Source organism: Armigeres subalbatus, chromosome 2 (assembly GCF_024139115.2).
Source record: "Armigeres subalbatus isolate Guangzhou_Male chromosome 2, GZ_Asu_2, whole genome shotgun sequence".
In the NCBI taxonomy this organism is placed as follows: domain Eukaryota; kingdom Metazoa; phylum Arthropoda; class Insecta; order Diptera; family Culicidae; genus Armigeres; species Armigeres subalbatus.
Genome location: NC_085140.1, coordinates 66,174,558 through 66,196,395, shown reverse-complemented (window position 1 = coordinate 66,196,395; position 21,838 = coordinate 66,174,558). Strand labels below are relative to the sequence as shown.

At 41.4% G+C, this 21,838-nt stretch overlaps 1 protein-coding gene and 1 long non-coding RNA gene across 3 annotated transcripts in view; one reads left to right on the top strand and one right to left on the bottom strand.

Moving 5' to 3' along the window:
* The window catches only part of LOC134208785 (vinculin), a 69,315-nt gene extending 64,214 nt beyond the window's left edge, over positions 1 to 5,101 (bottom strand). Inside the window, exon 1 of the mRNA XM_062684730.1 lies at positions 4,803 to 5,101. The gene's annotated coding sequence lies outside the window, so the exon portion shown is untranslated. The remainder of the gene's footprint in view (positions 1 to 4,802) is intronic.
* A 1,840-nt stretch (positions 5,102 to 6,941) lies between these two features.
* Positions 6,942 to 19,898, top strand: LOC134214477 (uncharacterized). 2 transcript variants are annotated; one of them, XR_009979805.1, is made up of 4 exons: positions 6,942 to 7,404; positions 18,026 to 18,184; positions 18,244 to 18,457; positions 19,504 to 19,898. It is a non-coding gene; the product is annotated as an uncharacterized LOC134214477 (long non-coding RNA). The 2 variants fall into 2 exon arrangements; XR_009979804.1 differs by having other exon boundaries at positions 17,988 to 18,184.
* Positions 19,899 to 21,838: the final 1,940 nt, after the last annotated feature.

Genomic DNA, 21,838 nt, shown 5'->3' with positions numbered 1-21,838 from the left:
TATTCCTCGGTAATTGGCGCACTCCAGTCTGTGCCCTTTCTTAAAGAGAGGGCAAATGAGGCCGTCCAACCAGCTAGCAGGCATTTCCTCGTCTTCCCATATTTTCGACATAATATGGTGCAGAACTTCATAAAGCTGCTCACTGCCATGTTTGAGAAGTTCAGCCGGGAGCTGGTCCTTCCCGCAGCCTTATTGTTTTTCAGCTCTTTGACAGCTTTTTTAACCTCATCTAGTGTAGGTGACTCCACAGCTTGTCCATCGTCGCTAATATTTATTCTGTTCACCGATGCACCGTCACTTCCTCCATTCAACAAAGTCTCGAAGTGTTGCTTCCACCTGGCAGCCACTTCAGTTTTATCTGTCAGCAAATTCCCTTGTAGGTCGTTGCACATGACGGGAGATGGTGCTGTCTTTCTCCGCACGCCATTGACAGACTCATAAAACTTCCGCATATCGTTCTGCTCCATTTTTTCCTGCGCCTCACTAATAACTTGTTCTTCGTACTCTTTTTTCTTCCTGCGGTGGGTTCGTTTTTCGGCTGCTCTTGCTTCCTTGTACCGATCTCTATTCGATCGGGTACCTGACACCAACATCCGGCTTCTGGCAACGTTCTTTTCGTCTGTCACTCTCTGACACTCCACATCGAACCAACCCGTCCTGGGTCGCCTCTGTGCAGTGCCTACTACTTCTCGTGCTGTTGTGCTCACCGCTCCATGGATCGACTCCCATAGATCGTTGATGTTGTCGCTAACGTTGATTGCACTTATCCGTTCGTCGAGCTTCTGGCGGTACTCAGCCGATATTCCTTCCGCCGACAATCGCTGGATATTGTAACGCATCGTTCGCTGTGATCTTTCGTTCGATACAGTTGACAACCGTGATCGAATTTTACTGACAACGAGATAGTGATCAGAGTCAATGTTCGGACCTCTGAATGTCCGCACATCGATAACATCCGAGAAATGGCGCCCATCCACCAGAACATGGTCTATCTGGTTGCAAGTTTCACCATTTCGGTGTCTCCAGGTGTGCTTTCGGATGTTCTTTCGTGCAAAGTAGGTGCTACTGATGACCATCCCTCTGGCAACAGCAAAATTTACTAGCCGTAGGCCGTTGTCATTGGTAGCGGAGTGAAGGCTCTCCCTACCGATTATGGGACGGAAAAAGTCCTCTCTACCGACCTGAGCGTTAGCGTCTCCGATAACAATTTTCACGTCATGCTTTGGGCACTCTCCACAGGCTTTATCAAGACATTCATAAAACGTATCCTTCACGTCGTCGGATTTATCGTTTGTCGGTGCGTAAACGTTGATTAGGCTGTAATTGAAGAATTTGCCCCGTATCCTCAACACACAGAATCGTTCGCTAATGGGTTTCCACCGCATCACTCGCTTCATCTGCTTGCCCATCACTACGAAATCAACTCCATGCTATGCTTTTTCACTGCCGCTGTGAAAGATGTTATACTTGAATGCAGTTCCGGGGTCGCGTTACCTACACCGCGATGATGGGGCTGCCACCTTAGGTATAGCTGACGCGATACAGCATTTCGTTAATCAGCCACTGGGTACCAGGCAGACGCTGTTTGAGCCGCACCTCCTGGTGAACAGACGCTCGAGGCGTACCTTCTCACTCTAGCTGATGTCAACAACAGGACAACAGTGCCCAGGCTGCACTACCAGCTAAGTACACAACCCTTAGCTGGCGGTCTTTTGTCATCGGACGACCCGTGGAAGCGTGAGATAGGGACTTGTGGAGACCAGAGCTCTGTTGGGCGCTCCTTCCTTGATATCAACCCACCATTTTGCAGCCCTTTCGAAGGTATATCTTGAGGAATTTTCCTGATTTATCTCCGAAGCAATTTCCGGACGATTTTCTTGATAAATCATTGGAGAAAATTCTGAAAGAATTAATGGAGGAATATCAAAACAAAATCTTGCAAAAATTATAATGTCGAAAATTCTTAGGTTTTAATTTTTAATTCCATTCGGAAATTCTTTTGCCTATTTTTTTATTGAATAACTAGGGTAATTCGCCAAATGTTGAACGGCTAATTTATTCGCCTATTGTTGAACGCACGTGCATTTCTTATGGGCGTTCAACAATAGGCAAGAATTTTAGCCGTTCAACATTTGGCAATTTCCCCTACTTCGGGAATTCCCTCTGGATTTTTTTTTCAAAATTCCTTCAAAAAGTTCATTTTTTGGATATCCCTGTCGATTTTTTTTTTAATTTCTTCACAAACTTCTTTGAGCATTCTTACGAGTTCATTTAGGAACTTCTTTTGGAAATTTCTGTAGAAAAATTGTTTAGGAATTGACCTTTCCCGACAAAAATTGTATCCTATTTTATTGTCTTACTCGATTCTGTGACATATTTAAGGTCAAATTTCCCAAAGAACCCAAATTTCTTAAATCCTCCAACTATTTTAAAAATCGAAAACAAAACCGAAAAAGTGCTGCACGTGTGAACCTGAAAATTTCACCCGATGTTTGTTCAAAATTAGGCAAACGTTAGCTCAACCTTGAAAAACAGCACTTTTTCGATTTTTTGTTTTAAATTTTAAAAATACTGAAAAGCGTAAAAAATATGGGTTCTTTGGGAAAGTTTATTTTAAACCAAATATAGAACCGATTGAGCGGATAATTTTTTTTGACGGGAAAGGTCAATTCCTTTGTAAATACTACTTTCAAGAATTTCTTCGGAAATTTATCTGGAATTTTTTCCAATAATTTCATTAGAAACACTTACGAAAATTCCTTTAGGATTTCTTATTTCATTCATTAATAAATTTCCGTAAAAAATATTTCAACAAAATTTCCGGAATTTCGGTAAGGATTTTATGAAAGTATTTACAAAGACCTTTCCAGAGAATTTTTTGAAGCAATCCCTGGAGAAATGTCAGAATGAATTTTCGAAAAAATTTCCAGAGGAAAATCTAAAAGATTCTGTAAAGGAATGCCTAAAGAAATTTCGAATATAAATTCCTAAGAAACTCCTGGATTTCAGAAAATCACTTTTTTTCTCAGAACAATTTTGGTGAATATAATTAAATTTCATTTTGCCTCATCGAACTCCAGTTTAACTCCGCCAGTGCTTATCATTGTACTTTTCAGTCAGTGTACCTGAAAAAGCTAAAAGTGACTCAACGTCCTTCGGTTGCTTGATCTCCATTATCGCGTTAAAGAATTCAAAAATTCTTTGACATTTACAAAGCATGGCCACTAACATAATTATACGACTACCAGCAATCGTGACCCTGTTAGCTATTTTCGAACATTTTATAATAGCATTTCAAATATGTATTGGTAATTGTTATATCAAGTGATGAAACAGAAAGAATGGTCCAAAACATGGACAACTGGTGCCAGGCCGTCGATCTCAATAAACTGGCCTGTATCTGATAGACATCTACCCAAATAAAGCAGTTCATTTAAGTATTTCTTAGAGGTTTTCCCCTGAATTATTTCAATGAATAACGCATTTAAAAATAAACTTTATCAGTTGAATTGCAAATGCGTAATCAAATCATACAATAGCACTAATAGTAGCACATCTAAATTGCAGAAGTTTTATTTTATTTCTATCACTGGATCTCAAACAACGAGCTCCGTCGTCGTTGTCACCAGAGGCTAATAGCAACAGAAATTCGGAATCGAAAGTGGGGCTGGGTCGGTTACACCTTACGTACGGGCGGAAACGAAATCTGTAAACAAGCATTAGACTGGAACCCAGCAGCAGAAGCAGATCCGGAGGCTATTGGCGGCGCAGCCTCAATAAAGAAATAAAAGAAATCGACACAAATCTAACCTGGCAACAGGTTAAAGCGATGGAGATCTTTCAAGTCGGTCCTTTGCTCCCCAAGGGGTGTGCAGGTTCCTTAAGTAATTACTGCAGTATTTGTATGAAAAATGATAAAAAGTAGAATAGTAATCATAATTTAGGCTTGTGTTATATTCTTGAAATCCCGCACATGAAAAAGAATATAAAAGCAAAACAGCATATAAAAAGCAATAATGCAATATCCTGAAATCCCCCCTCTAGAAATTGTATTCCGTAAAAGTAACGAATTCTTATTTTGATATCCTTGTAAAAGCCTTAACACGTCGAGTTAATAATATGTATGTACTGATGTTGTTAATCTAATTTTATATATTTTTCTAATAGGGTTACTGCTCCTGGACTTCATCTCATAGCTCCGATATTGGTCCCACGAAAAACAAAGCAATGAAAAGGTATTTGGTTTGTTTATTATTTTTGTGATTTTTTTCAGCAGTGAGCACGCATGTTAGCAAAAAGAAGCGACGAAACTGGCGCCGTATTTCTTTGTTTCGCGATGAGATGAATATATGTTCAGTGAGATGGAAAACGGAACAGTTCCCCTATGTTTGAAGCATTTTAGTTTACACTACTCAAGGTTAAGGATTCCTTTTTCTTCACTTTTCGATTTCAGCAATGATCCACAGTCAAAAAGTACGTCACTTCACCAACTGCAATCTGTCTCGAATATTGTTGCATGGAATTCCGATGCACCCGGAAAGTCATTCGCACCTTAATGCCAGTTATTTCTTATTGGAATCCGGTGCATCTTCTATCGCATCGATACGCTGCCACCAACACACTCAAACAAACCGCAGCAATCTGGTTTCACCAATAAATTAAATTTTTCTTTCTTCTCGCACGACACCGCAGAAAAAAAGGCAACCTTACTACAGTTAATTCAATTGACCTTCACAATGAAAAAAGAATCTTCCATATCCCAGATTCAGGGATTTTCACCTGCTGATTTTCCGATTTTTTACCTTTTATGGCCTGAAGCGATTATTTTTGTTTTTCTCACGCCTCTTCAGTCGCGACGTCTCAATGAAAATGCACTCGAGAGCCCAAGGAAAAGGATTGAAACACAACTTCTATCGCACTTTTCAATGTATATAATTCAGAACTTTACACACAATATTCACAAGCAATGCTCCAACAAAAGTTATTCAAAAATACCGAAAAATAACTCCCAACAAAAGAAATGAAAAATAAAACGGGATCAATTTTCCACCGTAAACACTTTTTGCGACTAAACACGACGAACGAACGGACGAGACTGAACGAACGGAACATACGAACACGCACGAAGCGAGTTGCGAAATGTTTTCTTTGTTGTGTTTTCGTCGTTCCGCGAAGAAAGTGTCAAAATTAAATGCCTTTGCTGGCCCTTCGGAAACGCGGCAAAGAAGAGGGACCACTTTGGTGCCGATTCGAAACTCGCCGAAATGAACGAATTTCCAATATGACATCAGCATTTAGTCGAATAGGATTTTTATTGCACTAAATGCTGACCCGCATAATAAAAAACAACATGTTATATGGTCAGAATCATTATTACGATGTAAGATATAGCTTCACAGTTTACGTTGCGGTTATCAAATACTTTTCGATCGATTCAACCATAACTGCTCGACATCATCACTAATTGTCAACATATAACATGTTGTCTCAAAAATGTTCTTTATTTCCTGCATTATATGTCAACATTTTATCATACTGTTGAGCGAAAATTTTGCACACGAAAACAGACGATTTTTTATGGTGACATAACTTAACAACCCATTCAACATATTGTTATTTGTCAAATAACCGTACCACAAACTGTTAAAACTTTATATGAGATTGTTCATTTACAGTTGTCAACAGTAAAGGATACTGTTGTCGACCGCACGGGAAAATTTCCATGAACAGTTTGTAATTATGCGGGGATGCTTGTGCTGATGTCATATTAGAAATTTGGAGACAGTACTCGTCGATAACAAATCCTTCCGCACGCGATGGCATATGAGCAAGTCAAACCACCTTCCTTTTGCCAGTGGAGATATATCAGCTTCCACACTGATATTCTTCCCTCCCCCTTCATACGGGAGCTTGGCAGAAGGAAGGTCGTGCGATATGTGCCATCACAAATATTGCCCTCCGCTCGCTTTCAAATCGACTTCTATAAAAAACATTCTTCATGCCTGCCGTATCCTAACGGAACTATCAATTCTATACTTTCGCCTCTAATGCTATCATGAACATGTACGTCCAAGTTTGGAAGATGATATTAGCATTTCCATATCATTGTAAATCGTTTAACTTCACGTAGAAGTAACACACACGAAATCATTAATTTAGTTAGAAAAGCAGAAAAATTTTCAAAATCTTTTTAAATGGATTTTAAACATAAAATTTAAGGTCTATGAGTATGAAAAAAATATGTTGTATTGTACGTTTACTTGCTAAGTGGACACGGTCGGTTAGAGTAGCCGTTCCACCAAGTGTTCGTTAAAGTAGTCGCTAGGGTATTCGCTGTTGGTTTGAGCGAGACAAAGTAAACGTCAAAACAATTCCAACCAGCAATCTGAGTGAAAGAGCGAATATTTGTTTATCGGCAACCACGTGCTTTTTGGCATTTGCATTTTTGGCGGTCAAAAGAATGAGCAAGTGTCCCAGTAGGTGAGGGGTAGTTAGATGTAAATGATATTCATTACCTGATCGAGAGATATAAAATGTTTAATACTTGCTCAAAAAAACCGCGAAAAATACCTACACAGCAAAAAATAATGTAATGTGCCTCGATGTAATTTATGCGATGCACTAAAATTTCTATGCGATGCCAAAATCGTAATGCATATAAACATTCATTTTGATGTAATTTCACATTGCTTGGAAATTACACAAAAGCAGATCGAAAAATTTCCCTCACGTCACATTTGTGTAATATTAGATTAGCAACACATCGAATATTACACAGAATATGATGCAACCCATAGGATCCAAAAAAGTTATGTAAAATTACACAAATATGGATACAATATTGTATCAATTGATAATATAATTTTCTCGCAACACTGCGGACTTGACTTGACGTCAACAACATCGTTACTTTTTGATCGCCATGTCGCCATGTTTGTTAAAAGAAGCAGCAAGCGCCAGCGCTTTTGCTCGGTGATTTTTACGGTTTTCATGCGGTCCGATTTGTTTAAATCGCGAGTTTGATTACTAAAACGGAAACCATTTGTTCGGTGCTGGTGCGTTGATGTTCATTCTCACGAGATAGTTAGCTATTTAGGCGTAGATGTTCGCCAGCTTGAAGCTTGGGAAGTTTGCGGGCATCATCTGGATGCTGCCGGATGTGATCGTTGTGACGCCAGGACGAAACTCGGCGCTGCAGTATTGTGTGTTTGACCAAAGAGGACCGTCTTTCGAGATGAGTTTCGGCGAGCAGCTGGCGAAGACCTTGCGAAGGTAGCTTTAGGCAAAGGTCCTGCTCCGAGCACCGCTATCGAAGCTGGTGGTAGACTTTCGAAGGCTGGCTTGGGTGATCGCACACATAGCGCAGTCGCCGGGACGTAGCATTACGTTGAATAGATTGCTCTGGTGAGTTTTTAATAACCTATTCATTCTACAACATATCACTTGTTAAACAGTACATATCTAGATAGGGGAATGTTTATCTAATCTTTCGATCAATTGCATCATATAATGCATATACTCCTGTATATACACGATTGTAATATAATGTGTACACCATAGCAATATAGGGTAAGACACCCAGAAATCGCCCTCCCCCCAGTTTTCGCCCACCCATTTTAAAATCTTCATTTCTCGTAAACTAGTTGTTGAAAACAGTTACAGTTAAGGGTTTTCCATACAAGCATCAATCAATCACTGATTGTGTGGCTTTTCAGAGTTCCCAATAAGATTCCGTTGAAATATCACGAACTATGTTTTGTCGGAATCGGACGGGAAAGAAAAGTGCAATGGGTACTGCCTAAGTTTCTCCTGGGGGTGCTAAAATGATAAGCAATAACAATGCCTGCTTCAATTTTATTCACGATTTTTTTTAGTATCGTAAGTGATTACCACTCGTTATATTTTAATGAGAGAGGGTGTAAACTCTATAGTAAACTGTGTAGTGTATACTGCCGTTCTACGCATAATTGTCCCATGTACATAGGAAATCCCAGCAAACATGGGACAAATATGCGTATGACGGCAGTATAGGAAGTCCCCAATTCGGTGCAGTGTTGCACTGCCGTGTTGAGCATAGTCTAAGATGTTCCATGTCGTTTATTGTGATGTCCATCTCGCTGCCATTGTTTGAAAAATAATTAATATAAAGGCTGGACATGCCAATAATTTCATTGTAGATCTTAAATCTATCGGTTAATACTTCTAGAGGCTGTTAAGGCGGTGGAATAGATATCGCTTATGGGTGGCATGCGGCGTTGTGCTCGGGGCGGCAGTATGGCAATAACATTTTTGGGGTAGTTAGGGTTGAGTTTTATGAGAATATCTATGATAATATAATTATATTTTGATTAGCAATAACAATGCTTAACATCCGTTTTGATCACGATCTTTGTGGGGGCACGCATGGTACACATTTATTCAACGCGGGTGTCAGCCGCCTTACCCAAGTTCGAAACTACAAATTCCTCTATCATGTCAACAAGCATAGGTTCTTTGGTTATCACCAGAACTAAAAAAAACCAGAACAAAAAAAAACTGAAAAACTAAAATTAAGGCTCGCATAGACATGCATTTTGTGCATGGGCAGATCACAACGTGCTTTTCAACTTAATGTTTTGTTAGCATTCTCACAGATATTAATTGAAATTTAATGTACATATCATTACAAAACACATTAATAAAGAATTTAAAAGAAATCAATGTCCGCCAATGCATGAAGTATATATCTTGTGTGGCAAGTACTATGGATACATTATGCTGAGGGAGCCGAGAATGTTTCTAACCCGAAAACATCCTAGTCTATTCCAAAAATGGACTCGCCAGCAGAATTGGCAATCCTACACATTTGCTTGCAAGGCTAACTGGAGATACGAAACATGAAAGTAACCGTTCTATAGGAATACTTTAGGTGGTCCATAAGTGGGAAGAACACCCAGCAATCAGATCATTTATTCATTAGCAATATTAACATACATCTAAACATATAATACTGAATCAACGATTTTGCGTCACAATACAGGGTGCGAGGGCGCATCTCTCCATCCTCGATTGCGCCCCACGCCCTGCAAATCGAATTGCACTGGGTCCGCCCATCTAGCTCTCTGCGCTCCACGGCTTCTTGTACCTGTCGGGTCAGAAGCGAACACCCTTTTTGCAGGGTTGCTATCCGGCACTCTTGCAAAATGCCCTGCCCATCATACCCTTCCAACTTGAGCTACCTTCTTGATACTGGGTTCGCCGTAGAGTTGGACGAGCTTGAGGTTCATCCTTCGCCGCCGCATACCGTCTTCTTGCACACTGCCAAAGATATTTGATATTTAAGTAGTTAATATATAATATTCGACACTGTGAAAGATGGTCATAACCACCCTTCTCTCAAATACTTCCGAGTGCCTGCAAGTCCTCAAGCATGGTCCAAGTTTTATGATCGCAGAGTTCTACCGGTCTTATGAGAGTTTTGTGCCTAACACATTTGGTGCAAGTGAATTTTTTATTACAGTTTCTTATGGAGCCCGTAGTAGGCCCGACTTCCACTTCCACAGATGAGGTAGCCGAATATTCATCGGCCACTCCAAAAGTATCCACGTCTATCGTAAAACTGCTTCCCAGGTGGAAGGTGTCCCAGGTGTCGCACTCACTAGCATGTACTTAGTTTACGATTTATTCACCACCAGTCCAACTTTTGTTACTTCACGTTTCAGTCGGGTATACAATTCTACCACCTTTACAAATGTTCGGCCGACAATGTCCATATCAGGCATTGAAAGCGTGAGTGAAGCGGATGAGCATAGATCTAATTCAATCATAGCATCCTACGCCGGTGAGTGAGCTTCGACTTGAGCATTTGCGTTATGCTTGCTCTATAGAATAAAACTAAAACAGCAAAATACATCATGTGTTCTGCTTCATCCACTCTGCTTTCAAGTTGCTGGGATGGAGAAGAGAAAGTATGAAAACCTCCCGTGCAGTGTATCAGAGTTCCATTCTCAAAGCGGACTAAATTTTCCTAATGTCTGAAAAGATTTTTCTAACAGCGTATCGTAACAACACTCATTGTTAGGTTACCAAATGATTTGTCTCGCTCAGTTGTCTTCCATTGGTGAGCGATGAAGATCTTTAAATTTTGAATCAACGAACGACAAATTTCAACGATCTAGAAAGCATCATCGATTAGGCCGCAGTAGAGCATCAAGTTGGCATGATTTTAGTCGATTTTTACTCATGATCTGATTTTGGTCCATATCATCTGCGAAACAAATAAATTCATTGGATCTGTTGGAAATCGTATCCCGGCTGTTAGACCCGGCTCTCCGCATGACACCTTTTACCACAAAATTAAACAACAGACACGAAAGTTCTTCACTCTGTCGTAGATCTCGGCGGGATTCGAACGAATTGTATCGTACACACCATATGTCGTTGCTTTGATCAGTCCCTTTAACTTACTAACTTACTTATGGATCCTGTACACCTAATGTCCAGGTATCGCATTAACCTGTTGCCAGGTTAGAATTCGGTCGACTTCTTTTATTTCTTTATTCCTTCGCCGTCACGAGCCTCTGAGTCTCTGCTGGGTCACGCTGGGTTACAGCCTAATGCTTGTTTACCGATTTCATTTTTGCTTCTACGTAAGGTGTGGCCGATCCAGCCTCACTTCCGATCCCGAATTTCTGTTGCTTCCGGCCTTTGGTAACAACGACGATGGATCTCGTTGTTTGAGATCACGCTGTTAGGCCACCCGGCCCGAATTATGTACCGCAGGCCGCAGGCATCTGTTGATGAACATCTGCTGCAGTTGAGTGTTCTCTACTGATACACACCATGTTTCGCTAGCGTATCCTGAGTAGCACACATGTCACATATCAGTCACTGTGACTCATATGCTATCAAATCCAGTGACGTTGGAGTTGCTGCAACCAAATCGATCTGAACTGTACAGCACAGATGTAGTGGCTGTGCTCGGGGCAGTTGTGTGTTGAAAGCGGTTTCGGGGCAGTTAGGATTGAGTAAAAAAATATAAACAGATGTAGGATTGAACAAGTTATAACCTTCAGGGTTCATATTGTGGAGACTATTGACAGCCAAAGCGTTGAGGATAAGCTTTTAGTTAGGAACTGAATTAATTTATCCCATTTGGAATCCTAGATTGAAAAGTAGGTATATATGGACAATAATAGAAACTATATACAGTTATCGTTTTATTAAGTATTAAGGATATGTTGACGTAGGACTTACGTCTTTCTTTACTATACTGGATGTCATTTCGATTTTTTTTAGTTAAGTTAAATAGCAGATATGCATGTATGATAACCATTAATAAGGCAGAATTAAAAGAACTGTATTTTTGTCTTTGTAGTAAGATTAATTACTTACTAATGTTTTGCGGGCCGGCGAGTGAAAGCGGCCCAATTCTTTTATCAATCTCTTTCCAGACGACCAATGATGAAGAATTTACTTCAAGAAAATCTTATAGTTAATCTCATGGACGTTAAAGGAGGCTGATCGGAGAGCTCTCGGAGTGTTTGAGCGTAAGGTGCTGCGGACAATACTCGGCGGTAAACAGGAGAACGGTATCAGGCGGCGTCGCATGAATCACGAATAGTACCAAGTGTATAAAGGGCTGGATATTATTAAGCTTATACAACACGGCAGACTACGGTGGGCTGGTCACGTTGTTCGTATGCCGGAAGAACGTCAAGCGAAGATAATATTTAGTAGAGAACCCGGAAGAGGCCGCTGGCTTCGTGGAAGGCCGCGTACACGATGGCTTTGAAGAGGACCTGAGGGCGCTCAATGTTCAGGGCGACTGGAAGCGATTGGCCCAGGATCTAGTCCAGTGGAGAAGGATACTCCATTCGGCGTAGGTTCATCGAAGAGCTGTAGCCCATCAAGTAAGCAGCCTACATCCCGGACAAGACCTCATTGTGCAGCACTCTACACGAGAATGCCTCGTACTGTGCCTGTGAAGATGAGGCTGATGATTTTCTCAGGAACCCCCTTCCGTCTCAGGGCGCCCCACATATTTTCGTGATTGAGACGGTCGAAAACTTATTCGTAGTCTATGAATACCAAGGGACTCTTGAAATTCCTTGATCTGCTTCAGTATAATACGGTACGTGACAATATGGTCTACACAGGATCTTCCGGCTCACAATCCGGCCTGCTGCCGCCGGGGAGTCGCATCAATCTTCTCCTAAATCCGGGTTAGGATGTCTTTGCATAGAACTTTGAGAACGGTACACAGTAACATAATGCCTCGCCAGTTATCGCATACAGTCAGGTCAACCTTTTTGGGCACCTTCACTAAGTTACCTTGCATCCAGTCGACCGAGAAAGTTGCGGTGTCCCAGATATTAGGAAATACCTAAACGATGCAATAGTGGACGGATGCCATGGGGTCAGCTTTGAGCATCTCGGCTGATATGCGATCGACCCCTAGGGCTTTATTCGATTTCATGCTTTGGATGACTGTTTGAATCGGTCCTAGGCAGATCATGCCGAGGTGGTGGTGGCCTGGCTGGCACTAAAAAAAGTTGTTCGAAGTGCTCGAACCAGTGTTTCAGCTGATCAGTTGGGTCGGTCAATAATTGACCACTCGCGCCTTTCACAGGCATCGTTGCATTCAACTTCGCCCCGCTTAAGCGTCGTGAGATATCGTAGAAGAGGAGAATGTCCCTGGTTGCTGCGGCTCTCTCTTCTTCGTCGGCCAGAGAGGCCAACGCTCGCTTGTCCCGTCGACATGAGCGTTTCATTTCCTTCTCCACAGACAAGTATCGTTGACGGGCTAAGACTTTGGCTCCTCTGGTTTTTATCGCTCTATCACGGCTTTGGCTTCTCTTCGCTCCTCTATCTTCTGCCAGGTCTCAACGAGGATCCATTGTTTTCTGTAGGTGCGCATTTTGCCCAAATTATTTTCGCTGATGGCGATAAAGGCATTCTTGATAGCGGTTCATTGGTCTTCCACACTGCCACTTTCCGAAATATCTGCGTCTCCAGTGCGTGTGTTGAACCGTCGTCCAACTCCTTCCACCTGCCGACGAATCCGCGTAATTCGCAGGCGTATTTTGCCAATGAGGATGATCAGACATTGACACTGCGTATAGCAAAAAGGCTCCGTTTCTGATGCACATGTGGTCAATTTGATTTTCTGTAAAGCCGTCACGGGAGATGCACGTGACCTTGTGAACCGGTCGATGAGGGAAGAGCGATCTCCTGATCACCGTGTTGTTATTACCACATAATTCTGCGAACAGCTCTCCGTTTTCGCTCATTTCTCCGAGACCATGGCGTCCCATAATGTGCTCATGGTTCGAGTTGTCGGATCCGATCTTCACATTGAAGCCGCCCATACAGATCTTGGTATCACCCTTAAAATATCACATTGGATTATAGTAGGGTCTCGAACCCGTGCAGGTTTTTATAGATATTCAACAGAGCCCACTGTCCAACAACACCACATCCTAGGTAGACCCCACAGGACTTACCCAACAGGAGGACAACAGTGCCCAGGTTACACTACCAGCTAAGTACGCAACCCTTAGCTGGCGGTCAATTATCAGCGGAAGACCCATGGAAGCGTGAGTATTGGAACTTGGGAGGACCAGAGCTATGTTAGGCGCTCCTTCCCGGATGCCAATTCATCATTTCGTAGCCCAACAGCCTCGTAGGTTTCCCGGGAAAGTTGTTCTCGCCCATGGTTTTCCACCCTTAACATACCATGTTAGGCTGACTTGGATGCTCACTCTACTCTCCTCTGCCATGCCTCGATAGCTATAGGTACCAACAGTTCTACGCTACGGCCCTCCTACCTTGGCATGTGCAGTCCATATGTGTTCACTCTTCTGCCATGTCTCGAGGTGGGGACTGCGATAGTCACCCGCTGCGACACTCTTACCTCGACATGTGCAAACCTCCCATTCACTTCCCTGCACTCAGCCTGTTTTTGCTCTAACTAAGCAATCACAAGTTAGTCGTGCTTGTCGACTTCTGCTCGGCGCGGTCGCTACTTCCCTAGCAGCACACATATTCCACATAGGTTACTGCAACTCATATATGACCGGATTTAGTCACAATCAAGTTGCTGCAACCATTTTTGTCTGACTTGTGCTGCTCGGGTTCATCCACATGAATCACCACATGTTGAATCGACTTGCGGTTGTTGACGATAACCACGTCCGTCTTATGTTGAGCGAGCTCCAGGCCTCTGGCGCTCATCCAATCCGCTACCGTGCTGATCGCGTGTGCTGCAGTCAGTTCTACCTCGGGAATTTACTCCCCGTAGACCTACAAGGTTACGTCATCGGCGAAGCCAACGATCTTAACACCAGGAGAGATCTTTAGCTTCAGAACCCCGTCATACACAAGGTTCCATAATACCGGGCCCAGTATTGAACCTTGCGGAACTCATGCGGTAATAGGAACACTTTTCTGACCGGCATCGGTCTTGTATAATAGTACACGGTTCTGGAAATAGCTTTCCAAAATCTGGTACAGGCCCACCGACTGGCTAAGGCGGTGTAACGAGAGCGCGATGGTATCCCAGCTTGCGCTGTCGAATCCATTCTTCACATCAAGAGAAGGCAAAGTGAGCCACCCACCGCGAGTTTGCATCGGCGGTAACGAAATCGAGGTGGTAGAAGAATTTGTGTGCTTGGGCTCACTTGTGCAGTGAAATTCGGAGACGCATAGTGGGTGGAAATCGTACGTACTTTGGACCAACTTTGGACGTACTTTGGAGGACCAACGCGCACTTGGAGTTTTCGAAAGGAAAATGCTGCCTACCATCCATGGTGGGGTGCAGATGGCGGACGGTACGTGGAGAAGGCGAATGAACCACGAGTTGCATGAGATGCTGCTCCATTATTCACATCGCGAAAATCGGACGACTTCGGTGGGCCGGGCACGTAGCCAGAATGTCGGACAGTAACCCGGTGAAAATAGTTCTCGACAACGATCCGACGGGCACAAGAAGACGATGTGCGCAGCAAGCAAAAGATGGATCAATCAGGTGGAAGATGACTTGCGGACCCTCTGTAGACTGTGTGGTTGGCGACGTGTAGCCGTGGACCGAGCCGAATAGAGAAGACTCTTATATCCCGCACAGGTCACTTCGGCATTAGTCTGTATAAATATAAAAATATAAGTATACAAACTCGTCTTATGACAAGTGATATCATCGAGTAACTCGGGATCACCCACATCCCGAGTAGTGGCCCGCCGAGTCTGTTTTATTCATTCTGATATCACACTTAAACGACATATTTTTTCTCGGTGAAATAAATTGACGAACATGACCGTAAAAGCTTATTTTAACTGATATCTCGTAAATAAGTATGACGTTTTTACAAATTACTGAAACTCGGTAGTCAAATTTGCAATGTTGATCGGTAATTCGTATTTTTCCTGAGTTTCGGTAAATCCATCTGTCATACACTCAAAATAATCCACACGTCCATGCTACGTGGAAAATCACGTAGATCGCAGAAAATGAACTTACTTACAGTTTTATCTGACAAAGGTAGCCATTATCGGACATAATATAGACGTTACACGAACATCTTGTCGCTTTTATGGTTACAGCTTCATCACTGTTACGTGAAAATCACGTACACGACTGATGTTCATTTTGACAGCTAATACTTGCATTCATTCTGAAAATGTATACTGATCAGGCGCCGCGCCAAAATAGATTTGTTGCTTTTTAATTGTAAAGTTAAACACAGTAACATTATTATTTGTTTGTGAAACACCAACTCTACTGAAATATCGCAGATATAGAAATAAAGGTAAATTAGGGATAAGCAAAAATGGTAACTAATTTTTGTGTTTCAAGCTCGGTTTCAAGTGTATGACAACCGGAGCTAACGAAGCAAAAAAACTACGCTAGTGAGAGATTATTTTCTAAATTGTGCTTGAATCAAATCGTATATAAATGTTTGCTTATATTTACAGGGAATTAATTGAATCGTGGAATCAACTCAGATGGCTGCCCAGAAACCCATGCCAAAAATGCAATTAATCTTTGTTTACACATCCACTATCAAAAGCGAGATCAAAAGTTATTTTGCAAACTCTGTTGGCAACGACATTATGAATCGAGTTAAAAAAAATTGGGAACTATTTTCAATAAATATACCTAGTTAAAATATCTACAAAGCTCGAGAAGTTTTTGTTTTTTTATTTCACTCGAAGAAATATTAGGACTAATAATAGTCAACGAAAAATAACTTGAATTTTAATCAAAATATTATTACATTTCACTGAAGTATCATTGAAAAGCTACCGCATCATATCGTGTAAGTCACCAAAAAATCACGTAGCTGTCATGTGACACTCAGGTGAAGTGAGTGTTCATGAGTTCATTTTTTGTTTACTTACGTTTCACGTAGCACTTACGTGGAAAAGGTGATGGAAAAAAGCCACCTATGTTTTCACGTAATAATGACGTTTGGATTATTTTGAGTGTACGTGTAACCTCTTGCGTACTCTGTCAGTGTTGTAAAAAAAACGTTACAAAGCAAAAAATAAATAAAAGGAATTTAATTTTTTCATCTTTTTGGTAAGCATTTAATCTAATTATTAATCAATTTTCAACATAGAAAGTAATTATACTTATTTCCGTATTAATTTCAGCTTCAGATGTATGCTGCAGACACCGCAAGATCGATGGAATTTTTATGCCCGCGCGAAGGGGCCGAATGAAACATGATTCTATCGATGGAAAAATCTGAAACGGGAAAAGGACCGTTTGAGCAGCACCCCCGCTTCCCGTCGTCAACGTTACGGAAATATTAGAACAGGACTCAGTGATAAGCCGTTCAGATCTTGCCGCTTCCGTCGCCGTCTATAAATTTCTAACTATGCACAAAAAAAAGTTTGTAAGCGACGAGGTGCAGATATTAAAAACGCGAATAGGATGTGCTGCCCAACTGATTCTGTTCTGATTCTATGGAATCGAGGAGCAATTAGATGCTCTTAGATCGAAAATGTTGGCAGAGAAATTTGTATTCGTACTATTCGTTACCATTTCTTAAGTTTTATTTGGCAATATCATGAATACAATAACAAAAATACGATCCAAAATATATTCTACTTTCACATTGATTGACGCTTTAAACATTTGTTTTGACTTATTTGAAAATAAACAAAAATAAATTTTCACTGAATTTCGGCAAACCACTTTACCGATCAACTCGGCAATGCACTACCGAACGGTTCGGTAAATTTTGACAGCTGGGTTGAGACGAACATTTTACGACCAATCGGTAGTTTGAGCTTTCACCGAGATTATTACCGAGATATCAGCTGTTGGATTCTCGGCAATTGATTTTGCCGGCCTCGGTGAAAAAAAATAAGCGTATACGCAAAGTACCAACGGTATGCATCACCCAGCAAATGAAGAGTCGACTATAGAAAAGCAATTAACTATTATAATCCACTTGTTATAAGACGAGTTTGTACCATCCCATTTAATTCCACCAATTGATTGTACCTTGACAGATACGTATTCCGACCTCAACAGTAAGGTCGTCTTCAGTGTCTCGTACTTGACTCGACTAGTCGACACTGAAGACGACCTTACTGTTGAGGCCGAAATACGTATCTGTCAAGGTACAATCAAGTGGTGGAATTAAATGGGATGGTACAAATTCGTCTTATGACAAGTGAAGACATTCCACTAAAAAGCTCAAAATAATTTTCTTAAGAAAATATTATAATCCTCCAAAAGAGCTACTATTGGGTGACTTCGGTCAAATTTTCAAAAGTTGTCAACGAATGATGTCGTGTATTTGAGTGATTTATGTATGTCAAGATGTGATGTATGTATCAGAGATGATGCAGAACTTGTTATTAGATATCACGCGAATTTAATAATTTCCTCTTCTCATGGTAGCTAGTAGCTAGTCCAGAATTTCGCTAGTAGTAGGGTCTACTATTGGTCATTTTTCTTTACTCAGACGATTTATCTTGATTATAAATAGTTGTAGTTTTTATTTTTATTCATTTTTTCATGTTAATACCGGAGTGGCCTCTGGAATGCTGGAGTGATTTTCATTTCGTTCGGTCCATAACTGCACGTCGCCAACACTCAGCTAGCTTGTCATGCTCGTCAGATCACCAAGAACCACTTTCACTGGGTAGCAACTCTTAATGTTGGAGAAAAAGTCTGTAATTATCTAGTTAGGTAAGTGTTTATATATTATTTATAGAGCAGTTTACTTTACATCTCTAATTTCTATTCAGATATGATCATTACCAACGTGCACGGCAACTTAGCGACTATAGAAAAATCTGGAAGGGCCACCAAAGCAGTCATGACTTGTACCACCAAGCAATATACTGGAATCGATGAGCCGGTTTACAGGACTAATTTTGCAACCATTTTTTAAGAAGATCGGACTGCCGTTACATTGATGTCTTGGAACTCCAAGAGGATGTACCAAGGATAGGACCTAACGTAAGTTCTTACTAAGATGTGAGATCTTCAAATGATTTTCTCAACATATTCGATTTCAAACGGAATACTATTAGGTGCTATTAGAATTCTACACAAAATAGTTCAAGGGTTCCAAATTCTTCATCAAGGTTTTAGAAAAAAATCTCATTATAATCCTTTGTGGATTTCAAACGGAAACTTTAGAGGGCAGAATACTTTGTGCATTCTGAGAGAAATCTTTTGGGGATTCTGAACGGACTAGTTTGAGGTACACGAGTGGAATCCGATTCCAATCCCTAAACTTTTTGCTCAGAAACCTCAATGGATTCCGCTTGGGATCTCTTAAAAATTCCGCTCGAAATCTACGATTGAGAATTTCGGTTGAAATTCACAAATGATCACACTTGGAACCCACAAAGGATTTTGTTTGGAATCCTCAAAGGATTCTGCTCGGAATGCACAAAGGATTTCGCTCGGAATCCGCAAAGGAGGAGGAACTCAAGCAAAAATTCATTGCGGATTCCAAGCCCAGTACTTTGGTAATTACGAACCTATCCTATAAAAATTATGAATGGAATCCTTTGAGAATTACGAACGGAATCCTTTAGTGATTCTGAAATCCTTTGCGAATTCCGTTCAAAACCCTTGAAGGATTATTTTTGTAATTTCCAAAGGATTCCGTTCGGTACCCAAAAAGCGAGGAACCCAAAAAGGATTTTATTCGATTCCCTTCGAAATCTCAGAAAAATATTCTTCCGAATCCCTGAAGGATTCACTTCGAAGTCGCAGAAGGATTACCTTCAAATTTGTAGGATTCAGTTCAAAATTTCAGAATTCCGTTTAGAAACTCTGATGCATTTAAATGGGAATCCAAGAAAGATGCCTTTCAGACTGCTATAGAATTAATATTTCTTTTAAAATGGGTGAAAAATTTCGCTGATAATAAGATAGAATTTCAAATTAGTCATCCCAATTATATGTGCAGGATATAAAATACACGTTCCTTTTTTTGTTTTATCTATTAATTACAGTTGAAACTGATACTTTCTTTTTTTTTCTGTTTTAAGGTCTATGCATCGCTATCTGTGAACCTTTTACGGGAACTCCTCAGTGCCGGCTGCAAAAACAGATTCGCGAGCACTAATATATAGGATCATACATGTTTCTTTTGACTTGATTATGTGGAATCTGACAGCGCCGGTAATTAAGCAGTTCAGCGGTAGCACCATTGGAGGACAGGGAATCATTAACGAAGGAGTATCGCACTCCAGCACTGTCACTACGCGGTTCAGCGGTACAGCAGCTTTCGATTACTGGGAAGCTACAACGGAAGAGCCACACACTACGACACAAACGTAAACTCTGGGATGGTCATTACATGAAATCTCTCAGGTAACCACTTTCAATGAAATAAAAAAAACAAAAGGTGTTGAGTGATGAAAGAATAAATCATATAATTTAATTTAAGCAAAATTAGAAAACACTATTTTGAAAAAAAAAATCAAGAAAGAAAACCCATTAATTCATATCATTACATCCTACTGTAATACGTCACTTTATTTTACATTGCTTCGATTACGTTGTCTATTTAAGTACGTCGCCAATGAAATTACATCGCTCATATTTATTACGCAGAATGTTCTCAAGTACATCCTATGATGTAATATTCAACAACCGATGCATTCAGTTGGTTGCATCTGTTTCGATGTAATATTCAACAACTTTTTTTGCTGTGTACATTATTTTATAAAGTTCTGTGACTGTAATATTGAAGAATTGATTTCATTTGACTAAATATTTGTAATCATTAAAATTAAGTTTTATAGGACACTAACATTGCCGTTCCCCTCGATTTTTGCGCTTACTGTGAGTAGCCGTAAAAGTAATCGGGAAAATCTTGATATCGAGTAAATCCACAATATCTCAGAAAAAGGCGAGGAAAAATGTATTCTATCGAATGAATAAAAAAACAACATGTTTTTCAAAATTGGAAAACCCAATTTCGGATATTGCTTTTTACTGATCGCTTTACCGACGGACGATCGACAGCTAAGCAGAATAGATACGTTTGCGTACGTTTTGACAGTTTTCCCATGGAAATCATCAACGTGCACTGCCCACACGAAGGGAGACCCGACGACGAGACGAGAAGCGTTCTATGCATAGCTGGAGCAGACAAACGATGGATGCCCACAACGGGATGTCAAAATCGTCATCGCGTCATCATGAACGCTCAGGTAGAAAGGAAGGAAATCTATAGACCGGTCATCGGACCGGATAGTCTGCATACCCTATCGAACGGCAACAACCAATCACCTAATAAAGAAACGGAAAACCAAACTGACCACGTTTTAATCGACGGTAAATTCTTATCTGACATCACGAACGTACGCACTTACCGCAGTGCGAATATTGAATCCGACCACTACCTCGCTGCAGTATGTCAGCGCTCAAAACTCTCGACGGTGTACAACACGCGTCAGGGTCGTCCACCGCGGCTAAACATTGGGCGGCTACAAGACGGTAGACTACGCGTAGACTAGGCGCATCGTCTCTTGAAGATGGCTGGAGAGATTTTCGATCCGCCATTTGAAGCACCGCAGCCACTGCACTAGGCACGGTGCCTCCGGATCAGAGAAACGACTGGTATGACGGCGAATCTAAGCAGTTTGTTGAGGAGAGGAATGCAGCATGGGGGAGATTGCTGCAACACCGCACGAGGGCGAACGAGGCACGATAGAAACGGGCGCGGAACAGTCAAAACTCGATTTTTCAGAGGAAAAAGCGCCAGCAGGATGATCGAGACCTTGAAGAGACGGAGCAACTGTACCGCGCTAATAACGCAAGAAAGTTCTATGAGAAGTTGAACCGTTCACGTAAGGGCCACGTGCCACAGCCCAATATGTATAAGGACTTAAACGGGAACCTTCTTACAAACGAGCCTGAGGTGATCCAAAGGTGGCCACAGCACCTGAATGGCGATGTGGCAGTCAACGGTGGTGGTATGGTAATGAAATTAGGAGCACACGCGCAGGACATACGACTTCCGGCTCCGAATCTCCAGGAAATCCAGGAGGAGATCGGCCGGCTGAAAAACAACAAAGCCCCTGGAGTTGACCAACTACCAGAGGACCTCTTGAAACACGGTGGTGAGGCACTGGCTAGAGCGCAGCACTGGGTAATTATCAAGGTTTGGGAGGATAAGGTTCTGCCGCAGATGTGGATGGAAGGTGTCCCATCTACAAAAGGGCAATAAGCTGGATTGTAGCAGCCACAGCCCAATCACATTGCTAAATGCCGCCTACAACCCAAGTAACACCGAAAAGATAATTGTTAACCAAGATCTAATGATAATGTTGAATAAAGGTTGGGAAAATGAAATACAAAACATGTTATGTGCAA